This window comes from Ictidomys tridecemlineatus, chromosome 9, assembly GCF_052094955.1.
Source record: "Ictidomys tridecemlineatus isolate mIctTri1 chromosome 9, mIctTri1.hap1, whole genome shotgun sequence".
Lineage (NCBI taxonomy): Eukaryota > Metazoa > Chordata > Mammalia > Rodentia > Sciuridae > Ictidomys > Ictidomys tridecemlineatus.
In genome coordinates, this window is record NC_135485.1 from 25,711,671 (window position 1) to 25,734,198 (window position 22,528).

Here is a 22,528-nt window from a genome sequence, read left to right on the forward strand (position 1 = left end):
GTTTTGACAGAAATCTCTATTTATGAATACATTTGTGTGCCAAGTTAGACTGTGGAAATATGATCTAACTAGATAGAATTTTATTGATCAGCAAATTAAAAACAGAAGAACGTGATTTTTTTTCTTTCGTCTTTGAATTTTAAATTCATTTTAAGTGGTAGAATGATGTTTATGTACAGAGACAATAAAATGAGAGCTGAGAATTTTGTAAGGAAAGGAGTGAATGAAGGAAACAGAGAGGTGAGGCAGCTCAACAGAAACCTTTCTTCACTTACAGTCTGGGTAGTTATTGGGGGCATGAGGGAATGGGGAAATTTTTGTGGTTAGGCTGTAGTAGGGAGTTGTCAAGGAAGGGTCCTTGTGGTCATCACCTCTATTCTTTTAGGTGGCCACTGTTCCAGGGGGAAACAAGTGTTTTAAAGATTCCAGTCCCAGGTAACAATTTCCTTTCTTTATATAATGATGGAGTAGTGTCTGGGGCTTAGGTCAGGTGGTGTCTGTGAGAGTAACTATGAGGAGACTCTTGTTCTAAGATGGAGGATATGTTTCAAAATGGTGTTGTCTGTTTCAAGTTCTACCCTAACAAACTGAAGTTCTAAACATGTGACAGACTGGTATTTGCATACTGGTTCCAGTAGTTATTGACTCATTAAACATTAATTACTGTACTTTTAGAATGAAATCAATTTATACTCTTTAAGACGGTCTGTGCAAGGATTAAATCACACCCTATACTCAATCAAGAATAATATAAGAAGTATTATCCTTAATATAAGAAAATATCTAAGTTTTTAATAAGTAATGTAAAAGTGTTAACAAGGTAATATTATCACCATTACCATCAGAAAATTTAGTGTTAAGGAAATGTTGTTATTGACTCAGCCTAAACAGAGTAATTTGTTTTTCCATTCCTAACAATTCTTCCTACATATATCTTAAACACACCACATTGTTATCTACACTATGGTGGTACTATTTTTTATTTGATATTATTCTTCACTAAAACTTTATCAGTAGCTTCTCAACTTGTCTCCCATTTCCCTATTTCATCCCTAACATTTTCCACTATTGACAGGGAAGTAATATCATGAAGGTGAAGTAGCCTCTAAGATCTATTCCAGCATTAATATTTCCAGATATTCTGTTCATGTTTGCTTTTTCTCCCCCTTTTCCCAAAGCACAGCTTAGCTTTAGCCATTTGAAATATATTTCATCTCTTAGTCTCTCATGGGCTTCTACATTCTTGTGTCATCGAACATCAAATCCCTTTTGCTCAAAATGACCATCTCTAACTTTCTTTCTTTAGAAGATTTCACTTTATGTGACCAGAATCAGAAACGTTCTAGTGCCTTGCCTAATGCGCATACCTTGTACTACAGATTCAGCGTTTATGTATGTATCTGTGTGTGTATGTTTGTGTGTGTAGGTCTGTTTGTGCATAGTTGTATTTTTTTTCTAGATAACTATAACAAAGTCTCCTTGGGTATAGACCTTCAGTCAAATTCTGATTAATTTTTACTTTTTCAAATTCTAATTAATTTCTATATTCATTGCTCTTTTTGTTCACAGTTTCTATCAGAATTTCAGGTACATTCCTGATATTAAAGAAATGAAAAGCACTTTGTTGATGTTGACATCTGGCATCATGAAATGACTCCTAACATAAAGAAAACAATTCAGTTCTGTGCTTTCTGCAAAGATATTTAAAATTTGACTTTAATGGCAAGAATAGTAGCAAATATTAGAAGTTTTTTTCTTAATAGCTTCTGATTCTCTCTCTCTCTTCCATAACATTAAGTTTTTGGCAGCTCATCCTTACAGAATAAAAATGATGTGAATCTAATAATAAAATGTTAGCTAGCCAACTCTATTTCCTACAGAATACTCTATAAAATAAATTATAATAAACCAAACTCTTCTAGACAGTAATGATGGATAATTCCAATTTATCTTATTTCATGAATAAAAATATACCTATCATAAATCCTTTCTTTTAACATAAATGACTACTATTAAATTTCTGATGATGCTACCTCCCACAAATTATCACCTGAGACTTCTTAAAAAAGAATCTGAAATATATTATAGATGATTTCATTCTTAGCATTCATATTGATCTATAGACTACATCTGACATATTGAAACCATTTGTCCTTCTAAAACATATTTTATTCAATAATCTTGATACTTTATATTAATACATCATCATGTTGCAAAATCTACATACATTTAAATAAAAAAGAGCTTTACAAATCCTTAAGTAATAAGACTATAGATCTGTCTAGTATAAAAAAATAAGTGTATACAAAATATAAAGGTAAAGAAAAACATTTTAATTGACAGAGAAGTCAAGAATTATGCTTCTCTTTTCATTTATTTTCTCTTTTACTTCTTTGTATTCTTATATCATTTAATGTTCTGAAAATTCACACCGTTTTTTCCACTGTTATTTGTAAAGGTATATGTAATAGAAAAAAAAAAAGATAAAGGGAAATAGTTTTTTTCACTATTTCATACAAAAGCACAAAATTTGATAATTCACAAAGTTAATTTCATTTGTAAGATGGATGTTGTTTCCTTTGCTTTTTAGATAAGGAAAAAAAGATATAATATCATGTGCCCAGTGTCTAAAGTGATCCCAATGGATGATGGTTTTCTAACCAAGAGGGGTTTTCATGAAAAATAAGTGTTGAAAGAGGCATGACATGGTTCAATTTGCATAAGATATGTTAGTGGACACTTTGCTTAAGGGCAAAGCTGGTGCTTGTGGAGTTAATTCTATCTTGGACCATGATGAGTATCAAGTGACAGATAAAGGCAATGGATTTATTTAATTATCGTTGACCTGCTTTTGATTATCTTACATGATAACTTAGCATGTGTTCAACTGTGTTTTGAGATTTTTGTCCTGCCGACCACAGTGACTTTATTGGGACAAGAATAGATAAGTAAACATTTAATCAATTGGAAAATTTTGCAAGGGGCTACAAAAGAGAATGAATGAAGAGACTAACTATGGGTGTGGCGTTGAGAAGAGAAATGCAAATTAGTCTGATACAAGAAGAATTATAAAACCATAAATTATATAGAAAAATTATCTACCAATGGGAAAAGAGGCATGTAGAATCAAAGGTGATCTTAAACTTCTGAAATGGAGGAAAGGAAGAGTCATGGCATCTCTGATATATCTAGAAAGGCAAAATGGTTTAGGGAGGAAGATGGGGTGTTTGTTTCAAGATGGATTTCAGATGATAAATCAGTCTTCAGGATCAGATACTTGCCAGTTAAAGGGAGATGTTGAGAATCTTGTTCTATGATTTTTCCTTACAGTAGCAAGAATCAAGGTTGATACTCTGTGAGCTCTCTCAGAGTCTCACTGATTTGTAAGCTCTAGCTATCACCTGTTTATCAAAGATGCTTTATGTACAAAGACCAGTAAGTGGGAAAGAAATATTTCTAGGGAAGGAGCAATTGCCTCTGGAAACCAGAGTAGGTGACATCTTCTGCTACATGACAGAAAACAGGGAAGTACAGGCTGGCAGCCAAGTGATCATTTGAGGGTGCCTCTTTGTCCTCCCCTACCCAATTGTGATGGTGATGATCAAGCAAGCAACCCTAGCAGGCCATGGTGACATGGGTGTCCAATGCTTTGAGGATGATTTCTGTGTCATTCTCTTCCACTTTGGCTAGCTTCCTTCCCTTCCACTGTGCATTCTAGAAAACTCTCTGTCCATTGCACTCAATGTTGGCTACAGTTTGAATGTGTTTCCCTAAAGTTCATATGTTGGAAAACTTAATCCTCAAATTCATATGTTAATCATATTCGTGGCCTCTTGCCTGTGATCCTCTCCACCATGTCAACATGCAGCAGGAGGTACAGCTAGGTGCTAAGCAGATGGTGGCTCCATGCTCTCAGACTTCCCTGGCTCCATAACCACAAACCAAAAACTCTCAGTTCTATATGAGTTATCCAATCTTAGGTAATTTAGTATAGCAACACAAAAAGACAGCATGACAGTTTCCATCAAGAAAACCTAAGCCCTCCCCAATTGCCATCACATAAACCATTTATCAGAAGTATGAGTATCCTGTAAAATAGCCATACAATAGAAAATATTACCTACAATTTCTAAAAACATGTCATTGTTTTGTACAGTATTTCTAAAGCACAATTTTCTTGATGTCATTTATTTGCCTAGACCTTTCCATTAACTGACTTCCCTCTAATTGTTGCTTCCTGACATTGCTTATAAGATGAAACCTGTGTGGTAGATTGCTGATTTCCTACCTGTCTTCAATTAGCTGATACACTTCGGATGAGTGTTTGTATTTGGTTTTGTTTTACATGAAGCAATGAAAGGAAGATAGATTATTCCCCTATTCTGTAATAACCCCTCTCATGCCCCAAAGCTCAACATTCTATGATTTTGTACCTTTATGCTAACTCCTAAAAGAAATTTGTTTACTTGTGTTTAGAAGATGAAAATCACCATGGACCACAATTCCTCTTCAAAGTTTAAGGACCGTCACAGAAGTCAGAGATGCATGTCCTAGAATTCTTAGATTTCTTCTTTCGGGACAGGTGCAATGTGAATGTCTTTGATTTTTCAGATAGGATTCCAGATAGAAAATATTTCAAGGTTTATTATTGTGGGACTACAAAGAGGGCATTGATTAAATACAGGAACAAATGAACAAAAGATACAAAGTAAAAATCCAGAGAACCCTTGCTCCATCAAATCACATCACAATGTCACATTAACATCACGGGTAACAAGAGGCATCCAAGACGGCATGCTTATTTCAAGTGTGTGATGTGGACAAGGCACAAGGGTCAGTTTGATGTTTTGGTAAATCTTAAGAGTCAAGCTTTTCAAGGCCAGAAATGCATGTCTCCATATTTTTAAATAATGGGCCAATTTAGTCTTCTATATGATAAGATAAAACAAAGGCATTGCAATTTATGTGTATCTGTAAAACTAAATTAAATTTTTGCTTTATTCTTACTAGTGTATCCTTTATTCAATATGGGCCTGAAATATTCACTTTTATTGCAACTTGTGAAGAGTGATTATGCCTTCTAAAAATTAAATGAGGTTGAGATTATTTAAAGATGTTTTTATGGGAAATTTAGAAGCTTAAGATACTGTGTGTGCCCTGAAGAAATCTCATCATTAGATGCCTTTGAAAGTCCTTATTTGTGTTTCACTCTGTCTTGATATGTCTTTAGTTTCTTTAATCAATGAACACAACTGCTGCACACAGCCCCTAAGGCAGAAGTTGCCATAAACAGTCAGTTCTCAGTGTAAGAAAAAAGCAAACTGAAAAAGGTTTTCCAGAATATGTTTACTAGTTTCTCTGACAGAAGTTTTCAATCACCCTACAGCCACCACACGTTGTGAATGGCAAATGTATCTTGTCAACTGAATTAGGGTATTCCGTGTTCCTGGTAATTACATTTGGTGTCAATTTCAAAAGCTGAATGACTGAAATGTTTTTTTAAAAAATATTTAATTGGTCAGGAATATGTGACAACAAAATTCTTAATGGAGGAAATGTCTTTGAAAATGTGTTTACATTTTTCTCTATCTACAGATCAAATTAAGGAAACAAATAATTGAATAAATTTCCACCTTCTTCAACATATCAAGAAAAACCTACAAAGGCTAGAGAAAGAGCTTAGAATATTTAATAGAAAACAATGATCATAGACTGAGAAGTAATTCTTTACATGGCCGTGAAATCTTGGGATTACAGTGTATAGAAATGTAGGCTTTTAATTTAGGCAGCACTGGGGAATGAGTTCCACCATTCACTAATTATATAACTTTGTTAATTACTAAACTCTACCAACTTCCTTCATCTCTTTTATGGGGTGGGAATGCTAATAGTACTACTTCCCAGGGGATGTTCAAAGTATAAAAGGAAAATGCTCATAAAGGAGTTGGCACATTCATGCAATGTATTTTACTTCTCCCTTTTCCTCTCCTCCTTCTGCTTCATTGACATCACAGTAGGATTTTTTGATCAAACAAAGAATCTGCAATTGCAGCATATTTTTATTTATTTGTTTTATTTTAATCTTCTTTGGCTTGTTATTACCTCTCAAATATCATCTCTCCAAAGAACCCTTTCTGTACTACAAATACTGATTAGGTCCAATAAGTAATCTGTCTCATTACTCCCTTTCATTTTTTTTTTTCTCTAGCACTTACAACAATCATCTTCTTTGTATACCTATTTACTTTCTCATGATTAGTTTTCAATTCCAGTCTGTTCATGAGAGAATAGATTTGCCTCAACATACTCTGTCTACCCTGGCATAGTGTAGTCACCCTGTAAATATTAATTCAGTGAATAAATGAAAGTTCTTACCACCTTCCTTCATTAGCAATCAGTTTTTTACTCCCCCCAAAATCAACAGAAAAACATGTTGGTGAAACACAGAGTAATATATCAGAACACTACAGTGCAGAACAATAGTACATTGTCAAGGCCCTTAGAAGTATCTCAAGGTGGAAAATTGGGCATGGTTGTGTTAGGACTCAGTGCTTGAATTAAGGGATTTTGAGGTGAGTGTTAAAGGGTTAGAAAACGATTGGATTACTATTGTGACACTATTGGTTTTGGATAATAGGCATAGCAAGCAACAGTCTTGAAGGGAGCTATAATAACATAGGCCGTCTGGTTGTTGTTATGATTTGGACATCCCCCAAGGCCGATATATTAAAGGTTTGGTTGCCAGCCCCTGGCATCAATGGGAGGTGGTGGAATTTGGGAAATAGAGCATGTCTTTGAAGAGGATATTGGAATCCCCATCCCTCTTCTCTCTGCTTCCTGGCTGCTTGGTTTCCATCTTCACTACTCAGTGCACTAGTCTGTGCTACCTGACACAAAGTTGTGGGCTAACTAGTCCAAAGCAATAGTGCCTACCAACCATGTAATGAAATCTCTGAAGTCATGAATCAAAAAACTTTTTCTCTTTTTAATTTGATTATCTCTGGCATTTTCTTACAGTATAGAAAACTGATTTAATACAATTATTATGGAGCCTCACCTCTTCAGAGTAGGTATTTCTTACAGTAAGTGTCTTAGTTAATTTTTGTTGCTCTCAGCATTGCTTAGAAAAGAGTAAGGCCAATAATTGTTAAACAAAAGAAACAAGGACATATAAATTGTATTTACTGTAATCCCAAGATTTCACGGCCATGTAAAGAATTACTTCTCAGTCTATGATCATTGTTTTCTATTAAATAATTGTTAAACAAAAGAAACAAGGACATATAAACTGTCCCAATGTTGCTTAAAATATTTACAGAAAATTATTAAATTTAAGATTTTAGAGATATATTTATTTTTAAAACATGGGGTCAGGATTATGGCTAAACTGTAGAGTGCTCACCTAGCACGTTTGAGGACTTGGGTTCGATCCTCAACACTATGTGAAAATAAAGGTATTGTGTTCAACTGAAACTAAAGATAATATATATATATATATATATATATATATATACATATATATATATATATAAAATGGATGCCTTTCTTATTTTTGTACTATCACCTCTTGTGTTATTACAATTTTATCCCACAATTTCACCTTTAGTTTCATTTGTAGTTTTTCATTTCACTATTCTAGAGTGTTCTTACTTCTAATTTTTAGCTTCCCTTATGGAATAAACATACATAATTCTCACTGATTCAATGTGGATGTATATAAAAATTCAGTCATAAATCTTCTTGCAAGTTTTAGTCTTCACTTATTCATTCAAACATGCCATTTCCTCCATACTTTGATATGTATTATCCCTGCTTAAAATACTAATTTTCTCAGGGGCTGGGAATGTAGCTCAGTTGGTAGACTGCTTGTCTAGCATACAGAAGGCCCTGGATTCAATCCTCAGGACTGCCGAAAACAGACAAACAGAAACCTCATTTTCTCAATCCTGTTCATATTTTAATTTTTCACTTCAAGCTCTTTTGTGAAATAACCGCAGGGTACTATAATCTATCAGGTCTACCAAATCCTGGAGGGTTACAAACACAATGATAACATTCACTTTTAATGCATATTAACCATAATTTTCCTGCTTTTATTTATGCTTTATTTTTTTCTCATATTAAATGTGTCAAATTCCATAACTAACATTTTGCCACATACCATTTTAGGTGCTCTGAAAAATTTGTTCTGTCTGTGTTAAAACAATTATCTTGGTAACCAAGTGTCACAATTTCAAAGATTTGACATTTCATCAGTAAAATGGATTACATATTTCTCCAAGTTCATCTGTTGAATTCTTAATATCCAAAGTGATATTACTTGGAGGTAGGAACTTTGGGAAGTGACTAGGTAAAGAGTGTGGAAATTTCATAAATTTAACTACTGCCCTTAGCAAAGGAAGTCCAGCAAACACTCTTGTTTTCTTTCCATCACATGCTAATACAACAGAATAAGGGTGGTCTGTAATCCAGAAAAGCCCTCACCAGAACCTGACCATAACCTTGATCTCATGCTTCCAGTTTCAGAACTGTAATATATTTATAAGCTATCTAGTGATGGCACTTTATTATAGTAAACTGAATAGACCAAGGCAGCATCACCTTGGCAAGAATCATGGTAAACTCTCTAAAAAACTAGGCCTTAAGGTAGAAATGTGAAGTTTTTTGGTTCACTGGGAGTTAACAGGAAGATGAACAAAATAAACAAGCAGGTTCTCTAGACAGTTTTTCTGAGATGAAAAGTACCTTCTGGCCCTTCCGTGCTTCAGCTTTTGCTTACATAATGTAACATCTTTATTTCAATTTTAGTAAATGTATGAAATATATTAAAGTCAGTTTGTTTCTAGTCTCTTCATGAAAAAAATATATGTAATTTATCATATTCTAGAATTCTTGAAAGCTCTAAAAGACAAAGAAACTTCATTTCCAAATATTTTGCACACAAAACTGCCTTGAAGTAAAACCCAGAATAGTTTGCATTAAGAATTGGGCCTCAGGGAAGGAATGAGGGAGGTTATTGCTTCAATTGCTGATCTTGGAATACATGTTGTTTCAGATTAGAAAATAGCATAATCAGTCCACAATAATTCACTGAATTTAAAGGAATAGAGAAACCAGGTTTTTAAATATATATATAATCTGACTCCTGGTTTAGTTAATGGAATAGAATCTTTAGCAGTATGTAGTTTATTCTCTTAGAAAATGAATTACTTAGGAAATGTCTGGAAGATGATTATTGCATATCTATGTATTGCCTAAATTTCCCTTTACCAGGCATCTGTCCATTATTGCTGAAAGAGTAATTCCCCTGTGTTCTAAGTAATTCTAGTTCCATGAGATCATGTGATGTGTAAGGAAAAAAAAAATCTCTGTTAAAAAAACATTTGGGAACAATTTGTTCTCCACTTCACCTGGAGCTTTAACACTGTGCATTTCAGTTTTAAGGGTTCTGAAGTGTCATACAGCAAATAAACTTGTTTCTTTTTATTTAATCTGGAGTTTCTCTAGCATTTTACATAGCATTCTAGAGAGAAATGTGGTGTTTTTTGTTTGTTTGGGTAATGAGGATTGAACCAAGGGGTGCTTAACCACTGAGCCACATCTCCAACTTTTTTTTTTTTATACTTTATTTAGAGACAGAGTCTCACTGGCTAAGTGCCTCATTAAGTTGTTGAGGCTGACTTTGAACTTGAGATCCTCCTGTCTTATTCTCCCAAATTGCTGGGATTACAGGCGTGCACCACCACATCCAGCATAGAGAAATATTTTTTTTCAAGTACCTTTTTTCCTCCTAGTGAAGGGATTAAATCCTCACAGATGCTAGATTAACAATGTACCACAGATATATACCCCCAGCCCAAACATCTTGAAATATCCATTTTTTCTCTAACCTATCATGCCATAACACTTTTGTAATGCACAGTAAAAACTTATTAGCAATATAAAATTAATATACATATAAGCTTAATTTTTTATTCTTAACTTTAATAGAAAAAAATGATCATTTTTCACTTACATTTAATTCTAAATATTTAATTTATTTTACAGCACTGCACTTGGTTTATAAAACATAGCTTGATTAGCATAGTTATAAAACACATAGATTACCAGAATTCTAAAAGCTTGCTTAGGGTTGGTAAAGGAATATCTGATAATAATAAAATATAAAAAAAATATTGAGTTTAAACATTTTTCATAAAATATTCTCACTTGGGACATATCACCTTCATTATTTTTTATATTAAAAGGAAAATAATCTCTAGTATAGCTGACTTTATACCTTTTTCCACTCTAAGTTTTTTTAATGTGAGTTTATTTGTGCAAAGTAATAGAGTACATACATTTTAGTAGTGTGGTTCCTCTTGTAACCTACAGATTGACCTTCCTGAGCATTACAGTTTATTAAACTACTTGTAGTCCAATTCATTATCAGAAGGTCAATTGGCTTTGGCTGTGAAGGATTAAGGATCTGACAGAGTACAGTCAAAGATCAGGGATCATTTAAGTTGAAGGATAGAACAGAGATTATATAATGCCTTGAACATCTTTTTAAAGGATTTCCAGTGTTCTTTCAATGACCCTTCACATAGTGTCTCTGTTAGAAGATAGGATTGCTGAGCTCCTAACAGTGAGTTCACTTACTGTTAGAATCTCGAGTGTCTTAAGGGAATTTGATTTGGGCACAAGAAACATTTCCTTCCAGTCCCCAGTTCTTAGTTACTTTTTTCTCCATGGTTCAGAGGAATTAGATGGACTACCACTGTTGTTCTCAAATTCTGAATTGGAAAAGGTGACTTGCCTGGTTTCCTTGGGAGATTTGAAAAAAATAAGTAACTCTTTGGCTTAAACTAAGACATCCTAGTTCAGACATCCAAGGTAAGTCTGGGTCACTGCAAATCCCAAATATCATTCTGAGTTGCAGCTAGTTTGGGAAGCAGATTCACTGTGGGAATTTGACAAGTGCACTTACATGGTACTGGGTAACTTCCTTTTCACTCTAGCTCTCATAAATTCTAGGATTGGGGTGGTGAGAAGCCAGTGGGAGGTCCAGAAAGAGAAGCTGACAAAAGTGACATGTCAGTCATTACAACATTAAATGCTTCTCAGTAAGTAAATGATCAACTAAGTTCTGGACAATTCCATGGATGAGTGTAACCCATAGAATTTCCTAAAAAGTCACAAATTTTAATAATAACTACCATTATTTAAACACAAAAATCATTCCAAGGGGGTTTGCAGATAATAGAATGCTTAACTTTCAGATCTACTTTCACATTTACCTATCTCTGCTTTATCTACTGCCTCCAATATTTTTCATCTTCTTAGCCATTAATTACTCTAATTGACTGAGCTACCTAGTGCCTTTGCGTTCAGAACTGACCTCTGGAGGCCATATGAACCTGTCTCTGACAAGCCTTCTTTACAAACTGCATTTCTGTCTTCTTTCATTCTCTGATTCAGTTCAGAGTTTCTATCAATTTATAATTTACAGTCTCTTTCCTAACAGTGTACCTATCTCTTGAGCGAAAAGGGATTCCTGAAGAAAAGAATTGTCACTTTCTTACTATGGGAACTATAAATAAGGGCTTCATGTTTTCATCAGTTTGAACAAACTTAAGAGTAGCTTCTGACAGTGTCCCACCTCCCTTTCCTTGGAACATTTTTTTCCTTAGAATACTTACAGCTGTGATTTCTAACTCTGGTCCTTGGAGATATAAGTCTTTATAAAAGTCTCCTTCCAGTTTTACAAGGTAAGATTGTTTATCTCAGAGACCTGTAATCACCAAGGAGAGGACACACTCACAGACTGGTCTCTATGGGAGCCGAGGAGCCTGACATGAGTGGGTCCCCTCTTCTGAGCTGTAAAACTACCTGCAGTTATGCAGCTTGCTTTTCCTATTGATAAGGCCAAGTAGAAAATGCAGATGGCTTGCTTGTGTCCACCCATTCTGTCCTGCATTGCAATAACTTTGAGTAAAACCTTCCCTGCCTATGTCACATTTTTACAATTTTTGCTTTGCAAGGATTAATGGTTTGTTAATATTTTAATCTAAATATAATGTTTATTAAGACATTCTGTCACTCATTTAAGAATTTCTAATGAGAACCATTTATTAAATTATTAAGTAAATTTGAAAATATAGTTTTGAGCTTTTTTATTTTATAATGTTATAACATGATTTTATATCTGATAACATCAGGCCAATATACCAAATATTCAAGTTTATACATATTTTGCAAAGAATTAATTTTTAAAAAATTGTCTGTAGAATTTAACTCAAACTGTAGAATATTTTGTTATAACTTTTAATCTTTCTTATTTTTAAATATGATGAAATATAAAGAAGCTAGTATGCTAATTAAGCAATATCCCAGCTATTTTTCTAAGCCACCTGTTCTCCCTTTTAAATGCTCAGATGTCCAGCTTAAAAGTAAATGTCCTTAGTTTTCCCATTTTGTATTTGCTCTATTATATTGCATTAGTTTTGGCTACATCATTAATCTGAAATGATGGTCATCCTTATGCTATTATGTGCTATAAGTTCATAAATATATCTGGCCATATCAATTTTTAATGGTTCCAGCTCAATTTATAAAGACCATGACTTAGCTCTCTGAGTGTCTTTTTATGGCTTTAACTTGCTTTAATAATATTTTCTAAAATGAGAATTGAAGTAAACAATCAGTTACACATTTTACACAGTTCTCATTGGTATTTATTTTTATGAAAGTTTTTCATTTATATCGATTGTATTTTTCAAAGAAAGTGTTCCTTGAAAGATAAGAGTGAATAATGTAATGATTTTTGAGTCATTAATCTAGTGAGGGATAGAAACTTTTTATAACTTTCAAGAGAAATTATAATTGTATCAATCATCTTGGCATATCTTAACGATTTGCTACCAGGATGCTTTGAAGTAATCTTTTAGTTTTAATTCAAAATAGTAAGATTTAAATGTTACATTTTAAAGGTTTAAGGATAAGGATGAAAGACAGTTCAATTGCATTTGATTCTCAAGCTAAAGAAATAGAAGTACAAATTGTTTAAATTGCCCAAAGTTACATTGTTAGGAGGTGGCAGGAGAGGGACCTGGCTCAGTGCTCTCATGTACCACGCTGTAAGCTTTTAACCAGTAGGCTAAACACCTTCTTAGTACAGGATGAGAGAGTAAGAATGTCTTTTTCTTTTCTGTTCCCTAAGCACTGTCTGGCACACCCTTATCATCCAAGGTCCAGCTGCTCTGTCCATTTGATCATTTTCTACCACTAGAATTCATTGATTTTAGGAAAATCACCCTGTGTGATAAACAACACTATGACTGAGAGGTCGAATACCACAATTCAGTAACTTGCAATCCAAATCAGATATTCAGTTTTGAATTTTAAAATTTGGATGTGATCAGAGGTGACTGCCTAGATTTAAGGTGATGACTTTTATATACTTTGGAAACTGTTTTACTCTGTTTCCAATGTCTGCCTAATTTTACATGGCATGATGTTCTTTGTGCAGCCCTCACACCCATCTCAACAGAGGGCGGAGGGTAAGTGAACCCCAGAGCTAGCCCTATTCCCATTCTCTAAATTAGTTGATTATGAGCTAAGGTAGATGTCATTCTCTCTGAGGTGTGGAACTTCTCTCTCTAAAATGACCAGTCTCTACAGACCAATTAAGCAAAGGATTGCTGAGCCGGCTTCCGGCAGGTAAAAGCTCTCAAAACACATAGCAACTGTCAGCCCATGTACCTCTAAGCAATTTCTGTGAGAGAATTTCTGAAAGGTTGAGCTAATGGATTTGAGTACAGCTGTGCACAATGTTTTGCAGAGCCAGCAAATCTAAGGAAATGCAAGTTTTTGCCGTTTCCTAAAACAGCGATCTCTGCTTTCATAAACAAGGCCTTGCAGAAGTGCAGAGGATTCCTTCATTCTAAAGAGAGCTTTTCAACTGGGGTCGGCAGCAGTTTTGCACTCAGACCACCCTGCAGTCCTCAGCTCCTTGAACATAAAAGGACAAGTCAAGCTTTATGGAGGTGATTTGGCTAAGTGCGTCCTTTCATCCTTTTCCCTGAGCTTTTATATTCTTTCCAGGGGAATTTCTCAGCAGCCCTTCTGCATAATGGTATCTGAAATGCTGTCACCACTAATCGATCTCAGCTTGTTTGAAGGACTATCATACATTGCTGGGAAATCAAATTGCATACATTTTATTTATTTAACATGAACTTTGTTGTAATGTGGTTAAGTGGAAAGAACCTGGGCTTCAGAATACACTAGAACTCTAGGGTCAACCAACTAATATTTGTGTGTTTTTGGATGAGTGAGTTGTCTTTAATTCATTTTGTGCTGCTATAACAGAATACTAGGGACTTTATAAAGAATGGAAATTGTATTTCTCATAGTTCTGGAGGCTGGAAAGTCCAAGATCAGAGAGGAAAGGATTGGTGAAGGACTTATTGCTGTTCTTAGCCTGCTGAGGGTATCACATGGAGAGGAGCAAGACAGAAAGAGAACAAGAGAGGAGGAGAAACAAGCTATGCTATGCAGAAGAGCTCATTTAGGTAGCAAAGTCACCCTGCCCTTCCATAGCTAGTTTTCTCCCGCAATAAGGACACTTTAACCATAGCATTAGTTAGCCCCTTTTTATTAGCCTTCCTACCTTACAGATTATGGTAACTATATAGGCTTGCTTGCTTACAATGTATCTAAAAAATGCCTGGGGTATCCTGTGTGTTACATGAGTGAGTCTCTCTCATCCATAGTCTACTTACTTACCAAGAAAAAAAACGAGTCTTAAATTTGTAGAAAGATATTATTTTTGATAAAAGACCTTACTGAGATTTCTAACCATACCCCTCTATTCACCAATATGACTGTTTTGCCTGTAGAAAAAAAAAAAAAAGCCATGGATCAATCTGATCCCTAACCAACCTTTGTATATAGCACATAAGCTAAGAATGAATTTGCATACTTAAATGTTAGATGAAATAAAAAAGAGAATAATACTTTGCAACAAATGGAAATGACATGAAATTGAAAATTTCAGTCTCTATAGTCCATTTGGAACATAGACATACACACTTGTTCCGGTGTTTTCCGTGGCCTCTTCAGAGCTATGGTGGCTCAGTTGAGTAGACAGAGCAGAGACAGAGAAGGCACAGCCTGAGATATGCACAACCGGCCCTTCACAGAACAGGTTTACAGAACAAGAGTATGGAATAGTGGGTAAGATTATGTCAGTGTATTAAGAATGATCTCACGGTTCAAAAAATATCAGCCAGATATTAAGTTATAATAGGGAATAAGCAGAACATTCATATTGACTGTGATATTGATGTTTATTTTTGTTTGTGTTCTTGGATGTCAATCACATAGATGGAGAACAAAGTCCAACCAAGAACTTTATTCCAAAGTACACATTCTGGAATTAGGATGCTCTAAAGCTCTTTTCCTTATACTAAATTTCTCATGTAACTTGAACAAACCTCCTTCTACCTAGAAACATAATTTTCCTGAATATGATAATAAATATGAATATTTAATATTCTTATTAAATCTAAATTCTAGATCCAAAATTTTAGAACTTAAATTTAGTAGATTTACAGTTCTTTCTACTGAAAGTGTCCGTACCATTCAAATTTCTCATTTTATTCAATGGCAATTTTTAAAAGAACTGTTGATGACTATATAAGTATTTTTAAAACATCTGATCTTGAACTTTAAGAAAAGTCATCTTTATAATATTTAAATCAGTTAATCTGCGTTAGTCTTAGTGAAATAATGGAAAATATAGTGAATCGATTTTTGATACTATAACTTTTTAAGCCTATAACATGTTTAAAAAGCATATCACTCTTTTTCACTTTGTTCTTCAGAGTTTGCTTCCATATTCTAAATGTCTCTAAAGATCTTGTGCCTTAAGATTAGCATGTTTGTTTAAATAACATGATCAGAGAAATGTGGAAAAGACAGAGGGAAGGTATATCATCTGTGTTTCCTTGTGTCCTTGCTAGCATTTTATGTTCTTTTCTATTTTTGATCCCAAAATAAATCTGTCCATGTACCTATACCTTCAAATGAAAAGATGGATGAAGGGGAAAAGAATTTGGATCCAAAGAAACAGGACAGTAAAATAAGCTGTTAAAAAATTAGGGCAGCATGATAGGCAGAAAACAATTAGGGCACTGCAATTCAGAGATAGGGAGACGCAGCGGGCAAGGAATCACCTAGTGACAGGTGAGGAATGAGCCGGGCCTTTGCATTGGACAGGAGCAAGATGGAGCACTTGGGTTGGGAGGGAAATCCAGTGGACATCTGCTGAGTAAAGGAGTGCCAGGACCTTACAGGTGAGACATGAAGCTACCAGGCAAAGCCACAGTTAAAGACCTGAGATGGTTTATGAGAAATTAAAGAGATTTCCAGAAGATGAAAGATCTTACCTGTTTCAAAGAGAAAAGACATGATTTATCTTTAGGCATGCCCTTCTTCAACATGTGTCTAAGGTATTAATTTATCTTATAAAATTTTAATAGAATTTTTTAAAAATCCGAATATATTTATACACTATATTTTATATTTTAAATACCATACTTGAAATAACTCTCATTCTATATTCAAGAAGTACACAAAGTGTCATACATGACTGATTACTAAAAATCTTGAATAATATATCAATATACTGCCACATAATTAAATATATAAGAATTTGCAATATAATTGTACAAATTTTATACAAACACACACACACACACATACACCACATACATGTGTGTCTGTGCGTATGTGTATATATATACATATATTCAATTTAAGGCCTAAAATAAATATTTAAATTGTTTCTACTTTACTCTTAACAAATTTTCCTGAAGCTGATTTTTAAAAATGTATTGATAAAATCAAACTAAGAAGCAAATAACAATCACCCCTCCTCAAAAAAAAAAAGAATAAAAATAAAAGCAACAGCTACTATTATACAAAGAAGGTTAAGTATGCTAGGTAATGTAGAATACTTTCTAATAACAATTTTCATGTAAGCACAAAGCATTACAGGAAGAAGAGCAATCTGAGACAATGTATTTTTGTTGTTGTTTTAGTGTGAAACAAACATCATTTACAAAATCCTACCAGATGTCAGAGCTTTTGAGTACAACAAACAAGTAAAATGACAACAGCAACAACAAGAAATTAACTTACATATTATCTGTGCTCATATTCTTGGCAGTCCTGGGGATTGAACCTAGGAACAATTTACATCTAAACTCAGTCATCAAACCATTTTGTTTCTTTTGCTTTTTCTTGTTTTGTTTGTTTAATATTATTTTAAGACAGAAGCTCACTAAGTTGTAGAGGCTAGTCTTGAACTTGTGATTCTCCTGCCTCAGCTTTCCTAGTCACTGGGATTATAGGTGTACCACAGGTGCACCCATATTCTCTTAAGCTTCTTCATGATAGCAGTTAAATGATCTAGTCTCCAGAGTCACAGAGATGAATAGTGTAAGTGTGCAAACTGGCTCCAAACATTTAGTCTCAACCTCCCATGTGTGGAAAGACACTTTAAAAAGGAAATAATGACAATCACCAGGATATTATGCAACTAAGATCAAAGACTAAGTTTCTGTGATATGAAAAACAAAAGTGGGGAAATAACAAGAAGATGATATAGTGTCTCTTCTGGAAATGGAAATTCACTTCTGCTTTTGTTGTTCATTGATACATTCAGAAATTCACTAGTTTTGGATCTTTTGGTGAATCTATCAAATATTGAAAGTAAGCATGTATTTAAAGTTACCATTTGTATTTGTTATTTAATGCAGTCCTGCCCCGGCCTGACCATGCTTCATCCTTTCATTTCAGTCAGGACCTTTTCTTCTACTCTCAGTTTTTGGATACAATCTATTTAAAAAAACTCTAATTCTAACTGCTTGTCAGAGCCCCAAATCCCAGGACAATACTGGCATTCCACAACAGTTAACAGCCACTGAAGAATTGTGATGTTCCTGGAAAATGCTACTGTTACGGAGAACTCCCCAAAGATTAGGAAGTTAACTTCTTAAAATGGAATGTAGGCAATTTTATTGTGAATCAGGAAACTCATATGCTGCCACACATGCCACTAAATCAGTCAGGGTCACTCCAGGTGAATTGGGCTGGCAGGAAATAATCACACAGAGACAGAGAAAGTACCATTTTCTTGGGGCTCAGCAATGGCTCCTCAGCCCTAGCTCCCACAAGGAAAGCAAGAGAGACACACAAGAGAGAGAGAGAGAGAGAGAGAGAGAGAGAGAGAGAGAGAGAGAGAGAGAGAGAGAATATGCCTGAAGCCCTATTTATTGAGGGGAAGACACTCAAGAAAGTTCTACCCAAATGAGACAAGGGATTGGGTTTAACGGGGTGTCACCCAGACTCATTGGCTGACACCAACTTCATTGAGCTTCATAGAGCTTCATTCCCTTGCTGACTGGAGGGGAGATCCACCTGTTTCTGCACGCAGTGGAAACCAGTCTCACACCTCAGTTGCTCAAGGCTAAGGGTCAATGCTCACTCCTATGGGACAGCTCCCAACAATATGCATCATTACAAAGAAAACTGGAAGAGTATAAAAGGTATAAAAGTTTCCAGAACTTGAACTATAAGCCAGCTATTCTGTTTTTGTATTTCTGATTAAGTCATATTTAAATTATGAATACTACCTAACAATGTATATTTTCTTTTTAAGATTATGAATATTTAATGGCAATGTATAATTTCTTTTTTAAATGATCACATTCTGTCAAAATGATATAAGTAACATTTCCATTTTGTTGGTGGCTAAATTTTATGCAATCTCTCTGAAGGGCATCCATGTTTTTCCATCTCAGGAGCCCAGCTGTAATCTATACCAAGCACCAAAACCACCTATGCAAACTACCTTCTCATTACCAAGTCCTCAGGCTTAGCTCTCTCCCACTTTCTTTGCAAAGCAGGTACTTTCCATCTCTTCTGTGATCAGGATTTCACATTTGTTGTCTTTATTAGGGACACACATCCTTTCTTGGTGCTGAACCAGGTATTCAAGAGCAGGGTAAGTGAAACTATGATATTCTTTTGCTGATATTAGTTCAGAAGGGCCATTCTGGTTAACAAATAAAAGTCTTCCATTCTGTTCCCAGGATCACAGATAGACTGACACAGATTTTAGGAACTGCCATCTTTGCCTTTGGTGTCCGATCCTTTGATGATTCCTTGTTGGGACATTAAGTCAGATCTCATTCATACATTTCTTTTGCTAGGGTTTGCCTCTGTTTGTCTCTGAATGGTTTGTGTGCTAGAGTGGTCATCATTGTGCTCATGTTGAGGTGGTAAAACCTTTAGGGTCTGGGGCCTGGGAAAACACTGTTGGCTCAGTGGAAATGCCATCATGTGGAAGAATTAATACAGCCCTTGTGGGATCCCAGTTAATTCCTGTGAGAGTGGTTTCTAAAAGAAAGAGCCTGACCTATGAATATCTCTGACAGTTTGGCTAACTATACTACTGCTCTCTCCCGATTGTTGTACCACTGCCATAATGTAAGTTATGGCACAACCAACAAAGGTCTCATCAAAGGCCAAAAATATTGGGCTATCTAAATCTTGGACATTCAGCTTCTCAAATTAAGTTACACAAATCATTTTTATTTATAAAGTACCCAGCCTAAGGAATTTCATTATAGCAAAAGAAAAAAGAATAATGTATTTTAATTCTGATCATTTATTCACTTAAGATAACATTTTTATTGTTCTCTATATTTCAAACACAGTCGTGGGTCTTGGAATATAATAACAAATGCAACATTTATTGAATGTGTGTTATATTCAGCGAATAAAAGCTTGACACTTATCTGACATAAGGTAGCTTCTATGTTAATATTATGCCTACTTTAGAGAAAATCTAATTGAAGCTTAATGACGTTAAAAATCTTAGCCATGGATAAACAGCTAATTAGGCAGAGAAGTGGAATCCAAGTGATAGAATTCCAGAGACTATACTAATTATCCTAAAAAGTAAAATAAAGATAAACCGAAAGGTAAAATTTATGGCATAAGAATTCTCATAAATAATAGAAAAAGTCAATAATTAGATAAATGTATTAAAATTAGACTAACATAACACAATGCATGTGGAGTTTTGCTAAGTAAGATATAAGCGAGGTGATAACACAAGAAGAGGAAAAATATTTTTGGATTGTCAACGCTGATTCATTACCATGTTACTTCCAGTGCCTTTACATAAGCTGTTAAGCAAGATACTAAATGAAAAGTGTCCACTTTGTTCACTGACTTTCTAAATCTGCAGCATTTTCTTTTGTCTTGTCCATCTACACTCATGACTGGCATGTCCCACTCCCCATTCATTTCACAGTCTCCTCTTTATAAAAAATAGAAGAATCACCTGTCATTTTTAGTTAATATTTATTAAATAAAATTATGTCTTCCAACTTTTTTTTGTCTTAAAAAAGAGTAATTGTTGTGAAATCAAGACACAATTTTTACGAACTACAACATGTTCTTTATCTCCAGTCTACATTTCTAAAAAGCTTTCTTGACCCCATATCTGCCTTCAGATACTGCCCTATTTTTTGGTTACTTTTCACAAAAAATCTCAAATGGTTGACTACAATCCATTTCAACTTTCTGAATTTCTTTTCTTGGTTGCACTTCTGCCCCCAGCGCTCCGCTGAAGCTGTTCATGTACATGTCACTGGTGACCTCCTATTATGATGAACAATACTTCTTTGTCTCTCCTCTTCTCACAAGTTCTCTCAGAAGCACTCAAAAAAAAAAAAAAAAAAACAGTTCCTCCTTCTTAAAACACTCAATGCCCTTGACTTTTGTGATTATACCGACTCCTGATTTTCCTCCTGCTTTTCTGATGTGTCTTTCTGGGTTCAATTTTTGGGCTCTTATCCCTTTTCTCATATTGTGATTATAGTCTGCTTCAGGGATGAACTCTTCCTCAGCTCCATTTTTTTGTAATTTTGTCATTTATATACTCTGTCCCATAATAATATGCCCTGAATGCCAATATGTATATACCTATGTACTCATGGCTCCCGTATTTGTCCCCAGTTCTGAATTCCATCCTAAATTCCAAACTCTCGTATCCACATTGTCATGATTTACTGACTGATTCATTCTTTAATCAAACATAGACTTCTTTACAATTAAAATGCTTCTGCTGATGCACCAATGTTTTCATTAGCCATTTCACTGCAGTAACCAAGAGACCTGATTAGAACTATTTTAGACAACGAATAGTTTATTTGGCACTGGCATAGGATATACCAGCACAATGAGTTCTTAAAATCTCCGTCCCTAGAGGGCCAACTCCACCACTGTAGACCCAGGTGAAGTACAATATTATGGCAGAAGACTATGGAGGAGGAAAGCAGCTCAGGACTTGTTACCTGGAAGCAGAAAGAGAAAGCTTGGCTCACCAGGGAAAGAGTATGTACCTGAAAGGCACACCTCCAGTGATCCATCTCCTCCAACACACCCCACCTGCCTACAGTTACCACCCAGTTAATTCCCATCAGTGGATCCATACAATGATTAGGTTAAGGCTCTCATAACTCAAATATTCATTGTTCTTGTATTGTCTCAAAAATAATTTTGGGGGACACCTCATGTCTAAATCATAGCAACAGAATTTAGCTTTGAACAATCCAGACATGATCCCTGGCACCTCCTTTTTTTTGGTAATATTTCTGAATGTAGAATTCTTTTTGGTATTATATTGACTGTAATCAGAAACTTAGAGCATTATAGAATATAGATTCTGAAGGGTACTTCTGTGATAAACCTGGTATATGCTTTGAGAAAATGTTTCAAATAGTGCAATTAAAATGGTGATTTAAATTTTATTTTACTCAGACACTTTTTTTCCTAGAGTATATTATTGATCTTACTTTGTTCATCATACAATCTGCTAAATTTTCATCATTCCAATACTTTACAATACTCTTGATAAAAGAGGTCTAATCTTCTCTATCAGTTCCCATGCATGTCCTTTGCTAATCAATTTATAGTTGCATTCACTGAAATCTACAATGAAGAAGTGCCATTTAATTGATCAATGAGTGGCAGGAAAAGGAGGGGAGGGGTTTGAATTTCAGATTTCTCTTTAATGTGAATAGTCAAAGGATCTGAGTCTGAAAAAAAAATCTAGATTTTAGAGAAACTTTTTCAAAATCTAATTGTATAGCAGTATCATGAAAAAATTTTATAAATATATCAATGCTCAAGTACTAATGATAAAGGGTCTGATTTAATTGGTCTGGGAGTATGGCTCAGACTGTCTTGATATAGATTTTAAAGTCTATATTATTTTGAAGCTTCCCAAATGTTTCAAATAGTATTCATGTTTAGGAATCACCTATCAAATATGATGGTATCAGTGAAGATATCAGTGAGAATAGAGAGCACATTAAAAGGACTTTTTGTTTGAAGTATTTTTTCATATGCTTTTTGTTTATAGAGTGGTAAGCAGGGTACAGAGAACCAAAAGGGATAGAGTCAC